At 43.5% G+C, this 21,821-nt stretch overlaps 1 protein-coding gene across 1 annotated transcript in view; it reads left to right on the top strand.

Moving 5' to 3' along the window:
* The window catches only part of PACS1 (phosphofurin acidic cluster sorting protein 1), a 149,759-nt gene that overhangs the window by 22,410 nt on the left and 105,528 nt on the right, over positions 1-21,821 (top strand). The gene's annotated exons all lie outside the window — the stretch shown is intronic.

Below are 21,821 nucleotides of genomic sequence, written 5' to 3'. Positions count from 1 at the left end.
TTTAATTTGCATGACTAACTGGATTTCCCAGGTGGCTCAGTGGTAAAGAAACTGCCTGCCAATGAAGGAGACTTGGGTTCAATCCCTGGGTCTGGAAGATCCCCTAGAGAAGGAAATGGTAACCCACTCTAGTATTCTTGCCTGGAGAATTCCATGGGTAGAGAAGCCTGACAGGCTACAGTCCGTGGGGATCACAAAGAGCTGGACACAACTGAGCAACTAACAGTTAATTATATTTATATCTATATTTATATTTTACCACAATTTATTCTATGCTATTCTTATAAAAACAGAACAGCTTTCTCTAAATTAGTCTTTATGAGCCATTTGAGACTAAGTTATGTATATGATTCCCTCTTTTGCGAAACATTCCCCTGAATCAAGTGCACTCCTAAATAACTACTGCATTCCCTCTTAGGCAGGTCGTTAGCATCAGTAAAACCCTCCTCTCCAGTCCACAGACCCTGCTCACATTTTGCCCGCTGCCAGCAGCACCTCCTTTTGGTTTTGGCCCAGGATCCCATCATGGAACACGCATTGGGTCTAGTTGTCAGGTCTTTTCGTGTCCTCCACTCTGGGGTAACCCCTCCATTCTTTCTTGTCGTTCATGTCCTCAGCAGCTGTATGTTCAGGAGGATGATCTGCAAGCTGACTCTATTACTGTTGCCTCGTGCCCGGTCTCAGGTCGTGATGCTTCGATGTTCTCAGTCCGTCCCATCATAGAGCACATGGTGTTAACTAGTCCCGTTACTGGTGATGTTAACCTTGATCATCTGGTCATGTTGGTGTCTGCGTGGCATCTCTGCTTTTTCTGCTTGTAAAGGCATTGTTTTTCTTTTTGTAACTGATGAGTATTTTGTGTGGAGACAGTTTAAGATCAGGTCAATATCCTGTTTTTCATCAGACTTCAAACTTACCAGCCTTAGTGTCTTGCCTGAATCAGCAACAACTGTGTGTTTGCCAAATGGTGTTTTTTTGTTTCCATTATTCCTTCTACATTTATAAACTGTTCTGTTGTAAGGGTAAACCTTTCTCGTCTCCTTCCTTCCTCCCTCCCTCCCTCCCTTGCTCTCTTTCTTCCTTTCAGTATAGACTAATGGATTTGTGGTTTATTCATTGTGTTGTAATTTACTAGTATTATGATTTATTTTGATGCTCAGACTACCCCAGATTTGGTCAGTAAGAGCTGTTTCAGGCTGTTGCCCTTTTGTATGTCCTTTGTATTCTTTGAACACTTCTAATTTTTCTAGAACAAGATGTTCCATGCTTATCTTGTGTTTCCCCTGTCCTGGCCCAGGAATCAGCCATTTCTCTAAGGAGTCCTGGTTCTGTTAGTGGAGGTTGGCATTTAGAAACCAAGATCAGGAGTTTGTGGTGCTCACTGTTACAGGATGTCATTGCTTCTAGATCTGCTCAGAAGATGGAGCCTAGAAATGTGTGTATCTACAGCACATACCGCGCACGCGCGCGCGCACACACACACACACACACACACACACACACACACACACAGAGTTTCTCTATTTCTGTAGAAAACCTGGATTTTTATTTTTTTTTTAAACTATAAAATACCCTGAGTTGAAACTAACATCTTCAATTCCCATATAATACCTCAGGCTGCTCTCCAGCCCTGCCCCTTTCCATGTTTGCTAGTGCCTTTTCCAAGAGTGAGAAGTCTGGCTTTCATTATCCTCAATATATTTCCTTATTTGCTGATTGTAAGTGATCTCTCAACTCCCCTGGCCTTCTCCCCGCTCTGCCATATCTGCACCCTGCCCCAGCACACCCTGGGTCCTCGAGCACTAGCAGGGAGAAGTTGGGGAACAGGGAGCCTGGCAGTAGACTTCTTAACCTTGACACTTAAGACAGCAGAGGTGGAAAGGGAGAAGCAACCCAGTTTACTCCATAAAATCTTTTTTTTTTTTTCCATAAAATCTTAAATAGTATTTGTCCCAGTTATTTACTCTTTTGTGAAAAAAAAAAAAGAAGCCACTCTGAAAGTTAGCTGCTTAAAATTTGAACAGTGTTCTTTGGCACACAGATCTGCAGTTTAAGCTGAGCTCAGCAAAGATACTCCGCTCCGCTCGAGGTTAATTGGGCGGCTTGGAGGCTGGGGCTGGATCTGGCGCAGGCTCTTTCCCTCACTGTCTGACAGCCTGGGCTGCTGCTGGGACACCTAGAGGCGGCCTTCCCGTGTGGCTGTTTGGCTTCCTTACACCAAGGTGTCTGGGTTCCCAGGGCTGGCATCACCAGAGACAGAGAGAGCCAGGTGGAAGCCGTATTGCCTTTGCTCACATGACTTGGGACATTAGAAGCGAATCACTAAACCCAGCTCATATTCAAGGGGATCTTTGTTTTCTGCCTTTTCATGAGAGGACTATCAAAGAATTTTTAGACATGTTTTAAAACCAGTTAAGTATTGATATTAAAATCTTTTCTGAATGAATGAGAGATTCTTTCATTCGTGCAGTTGAGTTTTTTTTTAGTACTTTTCATTCATTTTGTTTAAAAGTTAAAAAATGTATCTATATATGCTTTTGCGGGTGTGCTAAATCACTTCAGTCGTGTCCAACTCTCTGGGACCCTACGGACTGTAGCCCGCCAGGCTCCTCTGTCCATGAGATTCTCCAGGCAAGAACACTGGAGTGGATCGTCATGCCCTCCTCCAAGGGATCTTCCCAACCCAGGGATGGAATTTGTGTCTCTTAAGTCTCCTGGGTCGGCTGCTAAGTCACTTCAGTCCTGTCTGACTCTGTGCGACCCCGTAGACGGCAGCCCACCAGGCTCCCCCGTCCCTGGGATTCTCCAGGCAAGAACACTGGAGTGGGGTGCCATTTCCTTCTCCAGTACAGGAAAGTGAAAAGTGAAAGTGAAGTCACTCAGTCGTGTCCGACTCTAGCGACCCCATGGACTGCAGCCCACCAAACTCCTCCGTCCATGGGATTTTCCAGGCACGAGCACTGGAGTGGTGCCATCGCCTCTTCTGGCAGGCAGGTCCTTTACCGCTAGTGCCACCTGGGAAGCCCTGAATATGCTTTTAGTTAGATTCACAAAAGAAATCGTATAGGATACGTATCATGTACGTGTGTGTGTGTGTATGTATATATATACACACACACATATATATACGTATTGTTTCCGAGAAGGCAATGGCACCCCACTCCAGTATTCCTGCCTGGAAAATCCCATGGACAGATGAGCCTGGTGGGCTGCAGTCCATGGGGTCGCTAAGAGTCGGACACGACTGAGTGACTTCACTTTCACTTTTCACTTTCATGCATTGGAGAAGGAAATGGCAACCCACTCCAGTGTTCTTGCCTGGAGAATCCCAGGGACAGGGGAGCCTGGTGGGCTGCCGTCTATGGGGTCACACAGAGTCGGACACGACTGAAGCGACTTAGCAGCAGCAGCATATATGTATTGTTTCGTGAAGTCTGTTGTTTCTGTGTTTTGCTTCCTTTGTTTTCTCCTTGCTCTTCACCTTCTCATTTTTCATTACTCCCTACCAGCTAACTCGTATTTACATCCTTCTATAGTTTTCTCCATGGAACGTCCTAGGTGGCTCAGTGGTAAAGAATCCACCTGCCAGTACAGGAGACATGGGGTCAATCCCTGGATCAGGAAGGTCCCCTGGAGAAGGAAATGGTAACCCACTCCAGTATTGTTGCCTGGAGAATCCCATGGACAGAGGAACCTGGCCAGCTACAGTCCATGGGGTTGCCAAAGAGTCAGACATGACTTAGCAACTAAATAACAACAATGCGTTTTTCCTCCGTACTCATGTACACACACACATGCATAGAGTGACTGGGGAGAGCTTTTAACAAAGGGAGTCATATTAGAACTGTCTTTTGCATCCTTACTCATTGAGCACCTTGGAGGAATTCCTGTTAAGTCAAGAGATTTTATTCTATTTTGTTCTTCTTAAGGGCTGCACATATTCTGTTTTCTGATTTGGTTATTTGACCATGAAAGGATAGGAGACTAAGCTCAACAAATAGGAATGGAGAGGGACAGGCTTTAAGGACAAAGTAGTCAGGAAGAGAGAGAGGAGTATTCGATCAGTATTCTCGGGGTCTCAGACCAAACGAGCCACAGAAGGGGACAGGAGGTTGGAAAAATGCTGTGGGGAGGCATGTTGATGGATTTTGTCTGAGAAATGAGTGTTTCTGTGTACATTAAAATTGCCTACCAGGCATCTGAAGGCACAGGACACGCACTCTGGTCCAAGGAGAGGATTGGGGCTGACAGACAGAGCTGTGAAATGGGTGATCACTTGAGAGAGAGCTGTGGCTTGACCAATATGTGCTGTTCGAGGGAGACTTCATGACACCAGGGTCCTGTGTGTTTACAGCTGATGCATTGCGTTCTGTCCGTTTTTCTTGAAGCAGAATTTTTATTTTCATTTTATGTGTTGTAGACTGAGAGAACCTTCTGCTAAATAGAGCTGTGTGAGTTTGCTAGTCTTTTGGAGACACGTAAGACGTTGAAAATTTGAAACCAGAGATGCCTGATGGGAACTTCCTTAATCTCTTCTCTCAGATCAAACCAGCCCAGGCTGCATGAGGTAATTAACATCATTGAATGGCTGAAGAAAGGTTTTTTTTTTTCCCCCTCTTCCCTTTTATGTTAGAGAACGGATTTGTAATACAGCTAAGTAATGGATGCAAAATGAATAGAGCAGACAAATGAATCTGCCAAGGCTCTAGAGCTGATTACCACGCCAGTTCCTTTGGGATGAAGATGGTGATGATGTTTAAAATACTGGTGGCCTTGAAGTCAGCAGTGGAGAATTAAAATGCCATCTCCTTTTAGGGAACAAAAATCTTGTTCTCCATACGCCCCACTGGCTCCTGAAAAGTTGAAGGGTAATTGTTCTTCTTTTCTACTTTCAGATTGGGTTCCTGAAGCTCAAAGCTAGGCTAGCCCACAAGTTCCATGTCAGTGGTAAAGTTGAAGTGATAAATGTCCTTCGGATTTAATTTTGATGGGGGGGTGTGGAGAGAGTGAAGGGTGCTCTAGTTATTGTTCTTTCTCTTTGGTCTCCCCCCCCCGCCGCCCCCTTCCCCCAAGATAACATCTGTAGACAACACCAGATGTCAACTCTTTGTCAAGTGTGCTCAGAAAACTACCAACATGAGTATGATCCAGGCCTGGCCATAAAGAGCTCATTGTCTTGGTGGAAACAGCTGACAGTTGTGCAAAGCAGGTTGGAATGAGCGACACACAGAGGTACATGCTGTGGTGATACAGGAGAAGAGGGCATTAATTCCTCTGTAGAACCTGGCATTTGAACTGGAATTTTTGCTTTCAGCTTCTTGATGTGGGAAATTTCAGAAATATACCAAAGTAGAGAAAGCGTGATGAATCCCTGTGACCTCACCTCCCAGCTTCATTATCAGCTCAAGGTTGTTTCATCTGTATCCCCACCTCCTACCCGACTCACACCTCCAGATTATTGAAGCACATCCCAGATGACATAGGATTTCTGCTGTAACAATTCAACATATCTCTAAGAAGTGGGGGCACATTTTAGAAGCATATAACTACAGTGCCTTTATCCCTCGTAAAATAATTGACAGTAAGTCCCTAATATTGACTCCTTATAGTCAGTTGAACTGTATTTTATAGAGAGATTTTTCTAGTGGGAAGAATTTTGTTACTGGGAGAAAGGGAATTCAGGTTGCGGGGAACGGTTCTTGCAGAAGCAGGGAAATATGCGTAAGTGACAGGTGGTACGAGTCTGGTTTAGGGCTGCAGCGATGGACGCGGAGATAAAATGGCAGAGGTGAGTCACTGTGGAGGAAAAGTCAATGGAATTGTACTGTTGCAGACGGCAGGTGTATCTTCCCTCTCTTTCTGGGTAACAGTACTGAGTGGTCATTTCGAGCCATACAGAACAGGGTGGGCAGACCACGTCCTACTCCCAGCCAGGGTTTTGTAAATGAAGTTCTGGGCACACAGCCACATCCATTCCTGGGCATATGGTCCACAGCTGCTCTCGCCCCACAGAGGCAAAGTTGAGTGGTTGCAACAGACACCCTGTGACCTGCAAAGCCTCAGATACTTACTGTTTACCCTTTATAGAAAAAGTTTGCTGACCCCTGTTCTAGAAGAAACTGGGTCCTGGGTTTAGTGCTGTCAGAAGGCTATGTTGAATGTTCTGGTGAGGAGCAGCTGTGGCTTTGTGAGGCTTAGGAGTGAGAAGGGTGGGAATTTGTTTAGTTTTGACTTCCTCATTCACTTGATAGCCTGAGAAAGTCCATATCTCTAAGAATTTCTCTGTTTGATTTGATCTTGTTTATTGTCTTTCCTACCAGTCAGGGAATTTTGCCTATTTTGTTAGCTACTCCATCCCCAGGGTCTGGATTAACGCCAGATGCTTAGCAAGCACTCAGTAAATAATTGTTGAATAAATAGGTGAATGCATTAGTGTTTTTGCTCCGCTTCTGCCTTAGATACATTTGGAGCTTCTTGGGGGACAAGAAGGATGTATTCTTAGGTGCCAGTGCTATTATGTAAATGCGTTATAATTTCCTGCCACCAAAGTTTAGGACAGTGTTTCATCAATACAATCGAGTCTTAAGCAGCAACTAAAACTAGTAATTATGGAGAGTGTAGAAATGTGGGAACATGTTTATAGTGGGACAAAATCTTATGCACACTGCCTCTCTGAAATATATATGAATATGGACAAAGACTGGAAAATAACGCAAAATGAAATGATTGTTTTAAGACAGTGGATTTTTTGGATAGTTTTTCTCTCTGGATTTTTCTTTAATGCTGTTGTTTTCTCATATTTTCAATAATGATTTTAAAAATGCATAATTCTTCTATGCCTTCCACGCCCGCCCCATACACATACCTCTGCAGCATGTCCAGAAATGTAACCATTAGTTTGGGTCACAAATAATGCAGTAATCAGAAATTAGAGTTAGTATTGGGAAGGTGGGTGGGCATTATGGGTGCATGTTTCACTTTATCCCCTGGGTAAACTGCTGCCGCATACCTCCCAGTAGGATATGCCTGTGCGCTTTCTTGGTTGGAGCCTGATTTGGGTGTATATATAAGCTTACATTTAGACAGAAGCCCTTTTATTTGAAAGGGAACATGAACGGGCATGGTAGGAAGGAGTGGTCTGGGTGAGAGTATCTTACGTTTGTGTTTTCTGAGAGCTGGGTTCCCCCTTCCTCTTATTCTGAGATGCGTGTTCTGCCAGGTTTTTCTTTTTCCACATTTTCTTGAGGATATAGTCATTTGGAGCAGTCACGTGGTTTTTCTTCTCATTTCACTTTCAGGCTTCCTTTAAAAACATGAATAGGGGCTTCCCTGGTGGTCTAGTGGTTGAGAATCTGCCTTGCAATGCAGGGGGCACCAGTTCAATTCCTGGTCAAGGAACTAAGGTTCCATTTGCTGTGGGATGTGGCCACCTCCCAAAAATTTTTTTTAATTAAAAATGAAATCCGTGGGTAAATCTTTTCTTTGTTCTTCAGTTTCTCCATGTGCAAAATTGTTGTTCTCTATACATCTTCCAAGGATGTGGTACATTTATAGCCCTTTTATTTAAATAGGTGTTTGTTCTACATAATTATGTTTCTAGGTTATATAGGGTTGGTACTTCAGCCGTGGCCTCTAGACTTTGTCTGAGTGTCTTGTCAGGGGCTAGAATTCTGCATTGCAATACAGAAAGATCTCACAATTTCAGAAGTCTACTCTTTAAGCGAATGTTACTCCCTTAAAGAGAGTAATGGAGCTTCCCAGGTGGCTCACTGGTAAAGAATCTGCCAAGCAGGAGACCTGGGTTTGATCCCTGGGTTGGGAAGATCCAGGGAAGGAAATGGCAACCCACTCCAGTATTCTTGCCTGGGAAATCCCATGGATAGAGGAGCCTGGTGGGTTATGGGGTCGCAAAGATTGAGACATGACTTGGCTACTAAACTCCCACCAAAGAGAGATAATTGAAATATCACCTCTCAGGTTTAGCAAATGGTAAGATGATGAAGGATTTTTCTCAGTTCATTCAAGGTAAAACTCAGTCTTTCTAGTGGTCTGCAAGAGCCTATGTGATAAGACTGCCTGCCCCAGGCGCCTTCCCCACCCCACCCCCAACTTGGACCACCTGCCGATTTTTCATAGGTCACTCCGTTCTCACCTGGGCTTCTTGCACTTCCTTGAAAATATCAGACGTGACCTGCCTCTCTGCACTGCCTCCCCAAGTGGATGCAGGGCTCATTCTCATTCTTTGTTTGCTCAAGTGTCACCTTCCCGGCGAAGTCTCCCCTGAGCCCTCCTTCCCCCACACGGTTCCTGCTTCTTTTTGTCCATAGCAGCTGTCAGCCTCTAATGCACTATATTGGAGAAGGAAATGGCAACCCACTCCAGTGTTCTTGCCTGGAGAATCCCAGGGACAGCGGAGCCTGGTGGGCTGCCGTCTGTGAGGTCGCACAGAGTCGGACACGACTGAAGCGACTTAGCAGCAACAGCACACTGTATAATTTCCTCATGTATTATGTTCGTTGTTTACTGTCGCCTCCCGTCTCATTGGAATTGAGAACTTCCAGATGTACAGACTGGATTTAGAAAAGGCAGAGGAACCAGAGATCAAATTGCCAACATTGTTGGATCATAGAAAACGCAAGGGAATTCCAGAAAAACATCTGCTTCATTGTTGACGCTAAAGCCTTTGCTTGTGTGGATCACAACACACTGTGGAAGATTCTTAAAGAGATGGGAATACCAGACCACCTCACCTGCTTCCTGAGAAACCTGTATGCAGGTCAAGAACCAACAGTTAGAATCAGACATGGCACAGTGAACTGATTCCAAATTGGGAAAAGAGTACATCAAGGCTGTATATTGTTACCCTGCTTGTTTAACTTACATGCAGAGTATATCATGTGAAATGCCAGGCTGGCTGAAGCACAAGCTGGAATCAAGATTGCTGGGAGAAATATCAATAACCCCAGATATGCAGATGACACCACACTAATGGTAGAAAGTGAAAAAGAACTAAAGAGCCTCTTGATGAAGGTGAAAGAGGAGAGTGAAAAGCTGGCTTAAAAGTCAACATTCAAAAAACTAAGATCATGGCATCCAGTCCCATTCAGTTCAGTTCAGTTCAGTCGCTCAGTCATGTCCGACTCTTTGCGACCCCATGAATCGCAGCACGCCAGGCCTACCTGTCCATCACCAACTCCCAGAGTTCACTCAAACTCACGTCCATCCAGTCGGTGATGCCATCCAGCCATCTCATCCTCTGTCGTCCCCTTCTCCTCCTGCCCCCAATCCCTCCCAGCATCAGAGTCTTTTCCAATGAATCAACCCTTTGCATGAGGTGGCCAAAGTACTGGAGTTTCAGCTTTAGCATCATTCCTTCCAAAGAACACCCAGGGCTGATCTCCTTTAGAATGGACTGGTTGGATCTCCTTGCAGTCCAAGGGACTCTCGAGAGTCTTCTCCAACACCACAGTTCAAAAGCATCAATTCTTCAGCGCTCAGCTTTCTTCACAGTCCAACTCTCACATCCATACATGACCACTGGAAAAACCATAGCCTTGACTAGACGGACCTTTGTTGGCAAAGTAATGTCTCTGCTTTTGAATCTGCTATCTAGGTTGGTCATAACTTTCCTTCCAAGGAGTAAGCGTCTTTTAATTTCATGGCTGCAGTCACCATCTGCAGTGATTTTGCAGCCCAAAAAATAAAGTCTGCCACTGTTTCCACTGTTTCCCCATCTGTTTGTCATGAAGTGATGGGACCAGTCCCATCACTTCATGACAAATAGATGGGGAAACAGTGGAAACAGTGAGACTTTATTTTCCTGGACTCCAAGATCACTGTGGACAGTGACTGCAGCCATGAAATTAAAAGACACTTGCTTCTTGGAAGAAAAGCTATGACAAATCCAGACAGTGTGTTAAAAAGCAAAGACATCACTTTGCTGACAAAGGTCTGTATAGTCCAAGTGATGGTTTTTCCAGTAGTCATGTACAGATGTGAGAGTTGGATCATAAAGAAGACTAAGCACTGAAGAATTGATACTTTCAAATTGTGCTGGAGAAGACTCTTGAGAGTCCCTTGGACAGCAAGGAGATCAAACCGGTCAATCCTACAGGAAATAAGCCCTGACTATCCATTGAAAGGACTGATGCTGAAGCTGAAGTTACAATACTTTGGCTAATGCGAAAGTGATGCGAAGAGCCAACTCATTGGTAAAGACCCTAATGCTGGGAAAGATTGAGGGCAAGAGGAGAATGGGGCGACAGAGGATGAGATGGTTGGATGACATCACTGATTCAAAGGACATGAGTTTGAGCAAACTCTGGGAGATAATGAAGGACAGGAAGGCATGCTGCAGTCCATGGGTTGCAAACAGTTGGACGTGACTGAGCACGGCTGTACAGCTCCTTTCCCAGTTGGAATGGAAGCTCCATGAGGGTAAGGATTTTTGTTGGTTTGGTTCACTCTTGCACCCCTAGTGGTTAGAGTAGGGTCCGCTGCACAGTAAGTGCTTGGTAGAAGGAAATGGCAACCCACTCCAGTATTCTTATCTGGAGAATCCCATGGACAGAGGAGCCTGGCAGGCTACAGTCCATGGGGTCGCAGGAGTTGGACACAACTTAGCAACTAAAGAGAGAGAGAGAAATATTTGTTGAATGTTTGCAGTTTCTGGGACCCTGAGTTTCACTTTCCACTTGGAATTTTACTTACGTAATTGTTATTACTCTACCATTTTGACCCCATGGATGCTCTGTTTCCCCTTTAATGAAAAAGATGAAAACATCTCTTGGTTCTGCTTTGGCGTAACTGAGATTGGCAGGGAGTTCAAGGAAACATTTTGTGTGCTAAGAACAATGGAGAAATGAGTACAGAAGATGCAAAGATGTAAGAAGTCTAGCTTACAGTGATGACTCTGAAATCTGCCATAGTTAACTGGCTCTGGTATCTTACGCACCCTGTGCTAGTCTCCCTTCTTCTGAGAAGTCTACTCTTGGCCTCAGCAGACTCCTGCTGACCTTGTCTAGATCTCCAGCACGTGGCTTCATCTTATCATCCACTGCTAAAGCGCTCCCTGCTGGGGCGTCTTCACAGCTGTCGTTGAGACCAGCGGAACTCTCGGTTTTTTGGCCACCTTGAGAAATGGCACAGACTGAGTCACTTAAACAACAGATGTTTGTTTCCTTGCCATTCTGGGAATCCAAGATCAAGGTGCCGTCCGCTGGGGCCTCCCAACCTGGCTTGTAGATAGCCACCTCCTCACCATGTACTCCGTGGGCCTGTCCTCTGCGTACACTTAGAGAGGGAGAGAGAGCTTCCGTATCTCCTGTTGTTGTTCTTCAGTCACTTGGTTGCATCCAACTCTTGGTGACTCCCTGGACCATAGCCCGCCAGGCTCCTCTGTCTGTGGGATTCTCCTGGTAAGAATACTGGAGTGGGTTGCCATTTCCTCCTCCAGGGGATCTTCCCAACCTAGGGATGGAACCCATGTCTCCTGTGTCTCCTCCATTGGCAAGTAGATTCTTTACCACTGAGCCACCTAGGAAGCCCCTGGTATCTCTTACTCTTCTTATAAGAACGCCAGTCCTGTTGGCTTAGGGCCCCACCTAATGACCTCATTTAACCCAGATTTCTTCCGTAAAGGCCCTATCTCCAAATGCAGTCACCTTGGAGGTCAGGGCTTCAAGATGAGAATTGGGGGTGTGGGTAGGGGAGGAGACAGTTCAGTCCGTAAGTGGCATTGCTCTGACTGGAGCGAATAACATGCTTCATTCAGGTGAGACAGCACACAGGTGGTATGGCCTTCTCTAGTATTTTAGCTGACATTTATTGAACTAAACTAACTGTGTCCCAAATTGCATGCTCTGTGCAGGACATACCCTTTCCTTGCCATCCTGAAGCCCACAGCTCAGCAGAGGAGACAGAGCAGGGTGACGCGTACTATGAGGGTGCATATAGGTGTCAGGGAACGCATCCTTGAGAAGCTCTCTATAATATTCTTGCAGACCTGTCAGTAAATATATCCATGGTTACAGCACCATAGCGTACAATGTAATAATACGGTAACAGTTCACACATACAGTAAACAGGAGGGCGGCTCCTGCCAACTCCAGCCTCAGTCCTCTTCCTCGTCTTTGCCTGGCTTTAGTCCTCCAGCCTCTCTCCTCAACCTTTACCTCCCCAACATCCCCTGTTATTTTAATAATCAATGACTTTTCTCCTCATTCTCTGTTGAAAGTTACTGGGTTGTGTTTTTTTTCCTTATTACTTTTCCTTAACAAGTTGAGTTGAACATTTAGCTTTCTGTTCTCATCTCGTAGCTTTCTACAGGGGCAGTTCCTGGTGCTCAGTAAGAGCTGTTCCCATCAGAGCCTCCTGTTTGCCACGAATAAAGGCCGAAGGAGATTGTCAGCCAGCATTAATGCCCTGTTAATAAGATGGCAATTACTGACACAGCATTTTGTGAGGTTCTTACTATATAAATAGCACAAGTGATTTGACAAGTTATGACTCCAGAGAATTCCACACACTGTAAGCCAATATTTCGTTTTCCTTCTCAAGGGGATACACATGCCATTAAATGAAGTTTGTTTCGCCTGCCATGCATTTTAAGCTGAGCTGGCCTTCCTGCCTCTGCTTAGCGCATTTTTGAGAGAGTCACCAGTTTCTCTAAGAGCATGGCCATCGAGGGAGCAGCCTCATTCGGCCTCAGTCTCATTAATGCTTCATGGTCTTGAAATAATAAGAAAGCTCTTATCACTTACTGCTTCCTGACCCTGTGATAAACCACTGAAGCTCCTACCAAACACCTCCTGATTTTCGTGGCCTGCCTTTAGCGCATTGCACGCTCCGTAAGATACTCGGAGGCTGATAGATATTCTCTGTGGTCCTTCTCTTTCCTGTCGGTTCTGTCCCCACGTCTTTGTGTATGATGTTTCTGGTCCCAGACAGGTGACCTTCTGATGCATTAAGCTGAACTTATCTTCAACAGCTTTTATGATTGTGTAGTAGAGGCTTTTTAAAAAGGTTTTAAATCTCTTTCTCTTTTTTCTTTCCCTACTATCCTTTCTTTTTATCTTTCTAGTCCAGTTTTCCTTGTCCATTTGTCCCTCTGTCCTCTGTCCCTCCACCTGATACTTGTTGAACATTGGCTAGGTAATTGTTACTGTGGAACTTTCTTGGTCCTTGTGACAGTAGCTGTGGCCTTCACATACTTTTTTTTGTCTCTGCAACCCATTTTCCTTTTCCATGGTCTCATGGAATATTTTCTGATACTCTGACAGCTGTTGCTTGTAATTAGTGAAGTTAATTTCTTCAGCAGATGATTCTCTTTTCTCTGTTACTAGCTTTCAGATTTTACTGGCCTTGTTTTGTAAATAGGTCTATCACAAAGGGTATTATACAAACAGGGAAGTACGTGTGATTTTCTCTTTGTTCTTTCTCATTATTTAACTGACTCATGGTACCTTCATCAATGGAGAAACTGTCAAATAGAAATTCAGTGTGAGCTGCACATGTATTAAAAAAAAACTTTATCGAGATGTGATTTACATACTGTAAAATTCACTTTATTTAAAGTGTACTGGTTTTTAGTATATTCACAGAGACATGCATACTTTAAAATTTTACAATAGCCACATGAGAAAAGGAAAAAGAAACAGATGAAATTAACTGTAATAATGTGTCTTATTTAACCCATTATATCTAAAGTAAATATGATCAATAAAAAAGAACTTCCACTGCTTCAGTTATTAAATTTAAAATTCATCTAAGTTAAATAGAAAGTTTAAATATCATTTCTTAGTTGAACTAGCTACATTTTAAATGCTCAGCAACCACATTGGATCACGGAGCTCTAGGACAGTCTTGTAAGATGATCTTGCCTCAGGCAACTGTGATGTTTATCAAAAACACACACTTTCTGACTGTTTGGCGGTGAGCCTGTTTTGGAACATGAACCAAAGTTACTTGGCTGACACGGCTGAGCAACAGAATGTTTTATTTAATGTTGGACGGTGAGAGGACGGAAGACGCAGAAGAAAGTCTTTTCCAACATGACTTCAAGAGGATGCAAGAGTTGGCAAAAAATGTCTCTCAGTCAATAGCTTTCCCGTTCGTACATTCTCATCCTCATACATAGATGCACTTGGTTGACGTTAAGCACCTCTTTCTCATTTCTCAGAAATAACTGTAATTTTGGCTTTCGCATCTAGTTTGTCCCATGAAGCTTTTCAGTGTTTTCAAGGAGCAAATAAAGGTTTAGTGTTCTCTTTTTCCAGCTTGCTATCTAATCTGCTATCTCCTACATGTTTTATTTTTTCCTACAGATTCTTTATGAATCTGTTGCTTAGTTGCTTAGTTGTATCCGACTTTTTGCAGTCCCACAGACTGCAGCACGCCAGGCCTCCCTGTCCATCACCAACTCCCAAAACTTGCTCAAACTCATGTCCATCGAGTTGGTGATGCCATCCAACCATCTCATCCTCTGTCATCCCCTTCCGCTCCTGCCTTCAATCCTTTCCAGCATCAGGGTCTTTTCCAGTGAGTCAGTTCTTCGCATCAGGTGGCCAAAGTATTGGAGTTTCGATATCAGTCCTTGCAGTGAATATTCAGAACTGATTTCCTTTAGGATGGATTGGTTGGATCTCCTTGCTGTTCAAGGGACTCTCAAGAGTCTTCTCCAACACCACAGTTCAAAAGCATCAGTTCTTTGGCTCTCAGCTTTCTTTATAGTCCAACTCTCACATCCATACATGACTACTGGAAAACTAGCTTTGACTAGACAGGCCTTTGTTGGCAAAGTTAATGATTCTTTACTACCAACTTAAAAATCATGAAACAATTTGAAAGTACGAGAAGTGGCAGTAACTTCAGGTGCCCCAAGGTGTTAATCTGGTATAAGTTACTGTTATTTGAATACTTGGAGCTAGCTGTATTGACTCTAAAAGTCTGGCAGTTCCTCAAAAGATTAAACACAGTTTAACCATAGGACCCAGCAGTGCTACTCTTAGTTGGTATTGGTGCTGAGTCACTCAGTCATGTCCGACTCTTTGCGACCCCATGGACTGTATAGCCTGCCAGGCTCCTCTGTCCATTTGACTTCCCAGGCAAGAATACTGGAGTGGGTTGCCATTTTCTTCCCCAAGTGTTTACTCCTAAATATATGCCTAAACGAAATGAAAACACATGTTCTTACAAAAACTTATACATGAAGATTCATAGCAGTGTTACTCATGATAGCTAAAAAGTAGAAATAACCTACCTGTCCATCCTACCTGCTGATGGGTAGATGAGTAAAATGTGGTGTAGAATATTATTCAGCAATAAAGGAGTATGAAGTACTGACCCATACTGTTGCATAGGTGAACTTTGAAGATATTATGCTAAGGGAAAGAAGACTCACACGCTGTATGAGTCTATTTGTATAAAATGTCTGGAATAGGAAAGTCCATAGAAACAGAAGGAAGATCAGTGGTTGCCCAGAGCTTGTGAAGTTGAAAGAAAGTGGGGAGTGACTGCTGATGATAATGAGTATAGTGTTTTTGAGGATGATGAGAATGTTCTAGAATGGATTGTGGTGATTGTTGTACAGCTCTGTGAATGCACTAACAACAATTGAGTTGTACACCTAAGTGGGTGAATTATATAGCATATAAGTTATATCTCAAAAGAAGTTTTTTTAAAAAAGTGCTGACAGGCAAGAATTCTCAGTCAGTTCTCAGTGGTGGTTCTTGAACTCTCCACACTGGTTTTACCTTCTTTCCTTTCTTTATTTCCCCTTAGGTTTAAAAAAAAAAGCTAAAAGCCTTCTGGTCTTCCTGTATTTTTAAAATATATATATATTTTACTATTTGTTTGGCCGTGCCAGGCCTCAGGTGCAGCACGTGAACTCATTAGCTGTGGCATGCAGGATCTAGTTCTCTGACCAGGGATCGAACCCCGGCCCCCTGCACTGGGACCACAGAGTTTTACCCACTGGACCACCAAGGAAGTCCAAAAAACTCTTTTTTAATTGAGGTAATGTTGGTTTATAACTTTATGTAAGTTACATCGTGTACAACATGTGTATTTCTACTTCTGTGCACACTATAGCGTGCTCACTGCCAAAAATGTGGTTTCCGTTTGACACCATACAGCTGACCAGCTTTACCGATTTCACCCTTCCCTCCACCCGCCCCCCCGCCTGCCCCTCGTAACCACTGCTTTGTTCTCTGTATCTACATATCTGTTTTTGTTTGATTTGGTTTGCTCACTTATTTTGTATGTTTTTTATACTTTATAAAAATGTTTATATTTTTATACTGTCTTTTGTATTTTACATTGCTGTTTATATGTGAGTAAAATCATATGGTTTTTGTCTTTCTATCTGACTTATTTCAGTTAGCATAATTCCCTCCAGGTTCATGTCTGGTGTTGCAAATGGCAAGATTTCATTTTTCTTATGGCTAAATAATGCTGCATTGTGTGTATGGAGCCATAAGTGTGTGTGTGTGTTACATTCGCCACATCTTCCTTATCCATTCATCTGTTGACGGGCACTTAGGTTGTGCCCATACGTTGGCTGTAATAAATAGTCCTGCAGTGGACACGGGAGTACAGGTTTCTTTTCAAATTAGTGTTTTCATATTCTTTGGATAAATACACAGAAATAGAATTGCTGGATCATATGGTAGCTCTAGTTGTAATTTTTTTAGCAGTCTCCATCCTGTTTTCCATATTGGCTGCACCATTTTGCATTTCCACCAGCGGTGTGTGAAGTTCCTGTATCAGTCTTCTTCAGCTCAATCTCCGTGCTTTCCTGACCAGTCCTACCAGCCACATTGAGAATTTTTCATATGTAACTTTTATTATTATGCTCCTATAAATTTATGTCTTGTAGAGCTCATTATACACTGAGACCCTGTAGAGAGGAAATATTGGGGTTGGTGTTTAACCAGGGGCTGAGCATAAGTGCACATTGCAGTATTCTGTCATTTAACCTTTACAGTGACCCTGTGCGTCCGCAGCTAACGAGCAGCAGAGATGGCATCTGAGCCTAGGTCTGTTTGACTCTGAAGTCCACATCCTTAGCAGCTGTGCTGCTCTGTCTTGTAAGCCCCGTAGCTGTAGGCCCAGAGGTCTAGTCCATGTGATATGTTTTTGCTGATTAACTGTTGTATATTCTGGTACTTCTCCAACCTTTTTCCTGAAATACTCCAAGAAATCCATGCAGATGTATCACTGGGTGTCTTGTAATATAGTTCAGAAACTGCCTGCTGCAAACACAAAATGCCCTTGAAATCTTATGTTTAATCTTGCAAAACTGTGTAAATCCAGCACTTTAGACTTTATATGTGTGTGTTCGAATATTAAATTCATCCCTCCCTATCCACTCACCCCCAGACCCCAGTAAAATTGTTCTTGGAGTCCTGTTCACTGGGTGTGGTCCTGGGGCTCTGGGGTAGGTGTCTGCTGCTTTCAGAAGCACAGTTGTATAATCCCATTCTCAGTTTCACGAATCCATTCTTCACTAAGAGTATATCCAGCCCTGACGTCCCGTAACTTCAAACTTGTATGTCTGAGTGCCTATTTGACATCTGCATTTGGACGTTTAACTGGTATCACAGCTTCCCTCTGGTGGCAATGTTTGGACCACAGGGAAAGCAAAGAAAGCATCTTGCAGATCTGTAGACTAGACTAGACTAGAACTCCTGATTCTCCACGCGAGTCTAAACCCCTTCCTGCAGGTTTCCCCATCTCAGTGTATGGTCCTGTCGTCCACCTGGTTGCCCAAGCCACACACCTAGCAATTATCCTAGATTCTTCTTTTTTTCTTCCTGCTACATCTAATCCATTAGCAAGAGCTACTTATCTACTTTTAAGATATCTTGACACCATCACCATCATCCTGTTTTCTCTGCTTTCCATGTTGTCCAAGCCATCCCCACCACCTGTTTCGTGCAGTAGCCATCTAACTGATCTGCTTCTCCTCTTTCTCTTAACAGTTCTCCATGCAGCCAGGGTGATGTTTTTAAAATGCACACCTGGGGGGAGGGAGGAGGGTGCAGGATGGGGAACACAGGTATACCTGTGGCGGATTCATTTCGATATTTGGCAAAACTAATACAATATTGTAAAGTTTAAAAATAAAATAAAATAAAAATAGAATGCACACCTGATTATTTTTCTTCCCTGCTAATACCCTCCAGTGAAACCCAGACTTCTTGGCCTGTACAGGTTATTTGGCTTGGCCGCTGCGAGCCTCTCCAGCTTCCCCTCTTACCCTTGTTCACTGCATTTCTATCACGTTGGCCTTTCTGTGAGTCCTTGCCAAGGAGAGGGTCAGTCTGTCTTTAGGGATTTTGCGCTTGCAGTGCTCTCTGCCTGGGATGCCTTGATCTCAGATAGTCACGTGGCCGTCTCCTTGGTGTCATTCAGGTCTCAGCTCAGGTAGGTCTTCCCTGGCTGCCAGATCTGAACTAGACATACGGGCTTCCAGCCGCTTTCTGAATATGTTACTTTTAACTTTTTCTATTATATATCCTATCTGAAGTTATCTTTTTTACACTTATACCTTTCTCCTTCTGCAACCTCTCCCCTCAAAAAAGATTGTGAATTTTGCAGAGGAGGGATTATTCTGTCTTGCTCCTTACTGTGTCCCTGGTGCCTGAACAGTCCCTGGAAACAGTAGGTCTTTAATGTATGTTCGTAGAATAAGCGATCACTTTTCCCATTACACATAGGGCCAATATAAGAATAGGACTGGTGGTGAGCTGAGAGTAGATGGCAGTGCTGAAGTAGAAAATGAAAGGAGTCAAAAGCTTCTGGTGCCTATGTGTTCATCAGATTTAGTCATACTGATTCAAAACTGGGAACAACTTGAATGTCCATCGACAAACGAATGGATAAACAATTTGTGGTCCATACGGTGCAGTATTACTTGGCCTTAAAAAGGAATGAAGGGACTTCCCTGGTGGCCCAGCGGTTTAGAGTCTGTACTTTGTAATGCAGAGGGTACAGGTTCAGACCCTGGTTGGAGAACTCAGCTCGCACATGCTGTGTGGCACAGCCAGAAAAGGGAAAAAGGGAACATCACTTCCTTCAGGAATCAACTGATGGAATGACTCAGATACAAGAAAAGAAAGAGCCTGTATACTGCATAAAGAATGTGATATCAAAGATACCTGCAGAGTATATTCAAGTAGCGTGGTCTCAATAAAGCATGATAAGCACCTTAAAAAAAAGGACTGAAGTACTGCTCCACGGTGCAGCATGGATGAGCCTCAGCGTCTTAACCGCTGGACCACCAGGGAAGTCCTAGCAAAGCACCTTTTAAGTTGCAGTGCCGTTGTTTATTTTCAGGTATGCTGTTGGAACTTGCCATCAAGGCTAGTCAGGTTTCAGTATCAGGGGACAAGTACTTGCAGTGGAAGTACGGCTGTTTTACAGAACAACCAGAAAAGAAAATGCAGCTCGTCTGACTTGACAGGAAGATGTAAGAAGTGTACGTTTTAAACTCTCAGTTCTTTTAGAGACGATGACTTGTGTACTTTGATCATAGTGTAGGCTTACCGCTTCAGAAATCTTGTTCTTAATGTTCATGATTCATCTTGTTTCTGTCAATACAGTAGCTGAACTAAAAACTGTTTTGAGGTGTGGCAGACAGAAGACTGTCCAATGATCACACTCTTGCTCTGACATTAATAGGTTTTCATCTTTGTTTTTCTTCCCTTTGATTCATTGAATCATCTAGCCCTTTTTCCATACTAAGATTTTTTAAAAATACACAATAGCATGTGAATGACGTGAAAATTTTCCCCAAACTCCCTCGCTTCTCTTCCTGTCCCTTGACAAACTGTCCTGAGTATTTAAGTACAGTATTTGTACAGACTCATTTAAATGTTTTACATAAGCAGAATCACGGTGAGTTGTTTAGCTTGTCCTTTTCCTGTGACAAAGGTGTCCTGGAGATTTTTCTGTTTCTGTACTTGGAGGTCTTTCTCATTCTTTTTCATGGCTCTGTAGTATTCCACGAAATTGACAAAACCGTTTATTTAACTAATCCCAGTAAATGAATATTTAGTTTATTTCCAGTTTTCACTTTAACAATCAGTGAAATTAGATGAATGTAAATAATTTGTGTTTTTAGGGTTTTTCACTTCTTTTTTTATTCAGTTATGTAATTACCTCTACAGCATATTCTAAAAAAGCTTACTGGTACCTCACTGATGTTGTAAAGTTGGAATGACACTGAAGACCTTTGCTTTGAAAGAAAAGGTTGAAAATGAATTTTCTGTGCTCGTGGGCTTTATTCATCACTGTTTTCAGGGCTTTCTCTTGAAGTGTGATTATAAAGCAAGAGCACTATGAGTGGTTACAAAACTGTATTACAGTTTTTACTGGGCCAGTTCAAAAGAAGAGTTTATCTCTAAGGATCAGAGCCAGAACAATACAAGAGGTCAGCAGTGGTTAGAATGGTTGGTCTAGGTTAGTATTTTCTCACTGAGCTGGAGTCCAGCCTATGTGAAAAATGTCTCTCTCACTCTCTTTTTCAACTTGGAATCCTCTTAATACACGTCATTACCATGGAACTTTCTGTCGTCGATGACCAGCTGTTGCTGGTTTCCTGGTACTTGAAATATCATTAATAAAAACAACCCCCTCAAAAAAAAAAAAAACCACATACCAAAAACAAACCCACAAAAAAACCCTATTTCTTCCTGTTTCCTTTCTCTGAACATAGGAAGATGCACATACCTGGATAATTCTGATGTTTAAGGAGATTTAGAAGGTTATATTTTAAGCAGACGGGTTTGAGTGTCTCAGAACCCTCCTGATACAAGCGTATTTCCTCCACTCTGTTTTGGGGCCAGCTGGGGGCGGGGAGCGGGCTGATGTTTGCCTGGCCACCCAAGAAGAGCCCGGACTGCCTTCCTGTGAGGTGCTGACTGCCCTGCGGTTGTGAAACATCCAAGGACACGGTTTCTGTCCTATTACCTGACCTTGTCAACCTCCTCTTCCCACCCCACCTTTCTTTTTCGGGTTTCTGGTTGGCTTTTCTAATTCATTAGCACACTGCAGAGCGAAGGTGTTGCAGTTGGTGGAAGTTATTGCATTTCTCTGAAGCTTGGAGCTGTCTGGGCTCTGAGCTTCCTTTCTTTTAGGACTTTGAGAGACAGACCATGTAGGTAGCCTGTCACGGCTGAGGGTGTACATTCCTGTTAACCTTGTAATTTACAGTGAATAAGATGAATTAGCAACAAAACATTTCCTCTCTTTAAGAGTTGCCTTGGCAAGAAGTTGGAAATCTAGAACCTTGTTGCAAAGGAGTGTGGCTGTTGTGAATGAGTTGTCTCTTATCGTCACTGTGCAGTTAGGTGTTAATACACTTCAGCCGGAAAGTGACTGAAGGCCAGGCAGCAGAAGCTTCAGAGGACGAGGTTAGAGTGTAGGCAGAGTGGGTCAGCAGGAGACCTGACCCCTGGATTTTGTTCACTGACTAACGTGGGAGCCTTTGACTTCTCCACCGCACATCCTTTCTTTGCCCTCAGCTATTAAGTTTATTGTAGATGCATGAGGTTGCATGTATAAAAGGTTTCCAGTGCTGCTAAGAAGGTATGAGTAAATATGAAGTGTTGTGTGTGCTAGGGCTTCCCTGGTGGCTCAGCAGGAAGGAACCTGCCTGCCAAGCAGGAGACTCAGGTTCGATCCCTGGGTTGGGAAGATGCCCTGGAGAAGGAAATAGCAATCCACTCCAGTATTCTTGCCTGGGAAATCCCATGGCCAGAGGAGCCTGCTGGGCTGCAGTCCTTGGGTCCAAAAGAATTGGACGCGACTGAGCACGT

This window comes from Bos indicus x Bos taurus, chromosome 29 (assembly GCF_003369695.1).
Source record: "Bos indicus x Bos taurus breed Angus x Brahman F1 hybrid chromosome 29, Bos_hybrid_MaternalHap_v2.0, whole genome shotgun sequence".
NCBI lineage: Eukaryota > Metazoa > Chordata > Mammalia > Artiodactyla > Bovidae > Bos > Bos indicus x Bos taurus.
Note: the sequence above shows the minus strand (reverse complement) of the source record. Positions and strands in the feature narration are given on the sequence as shown.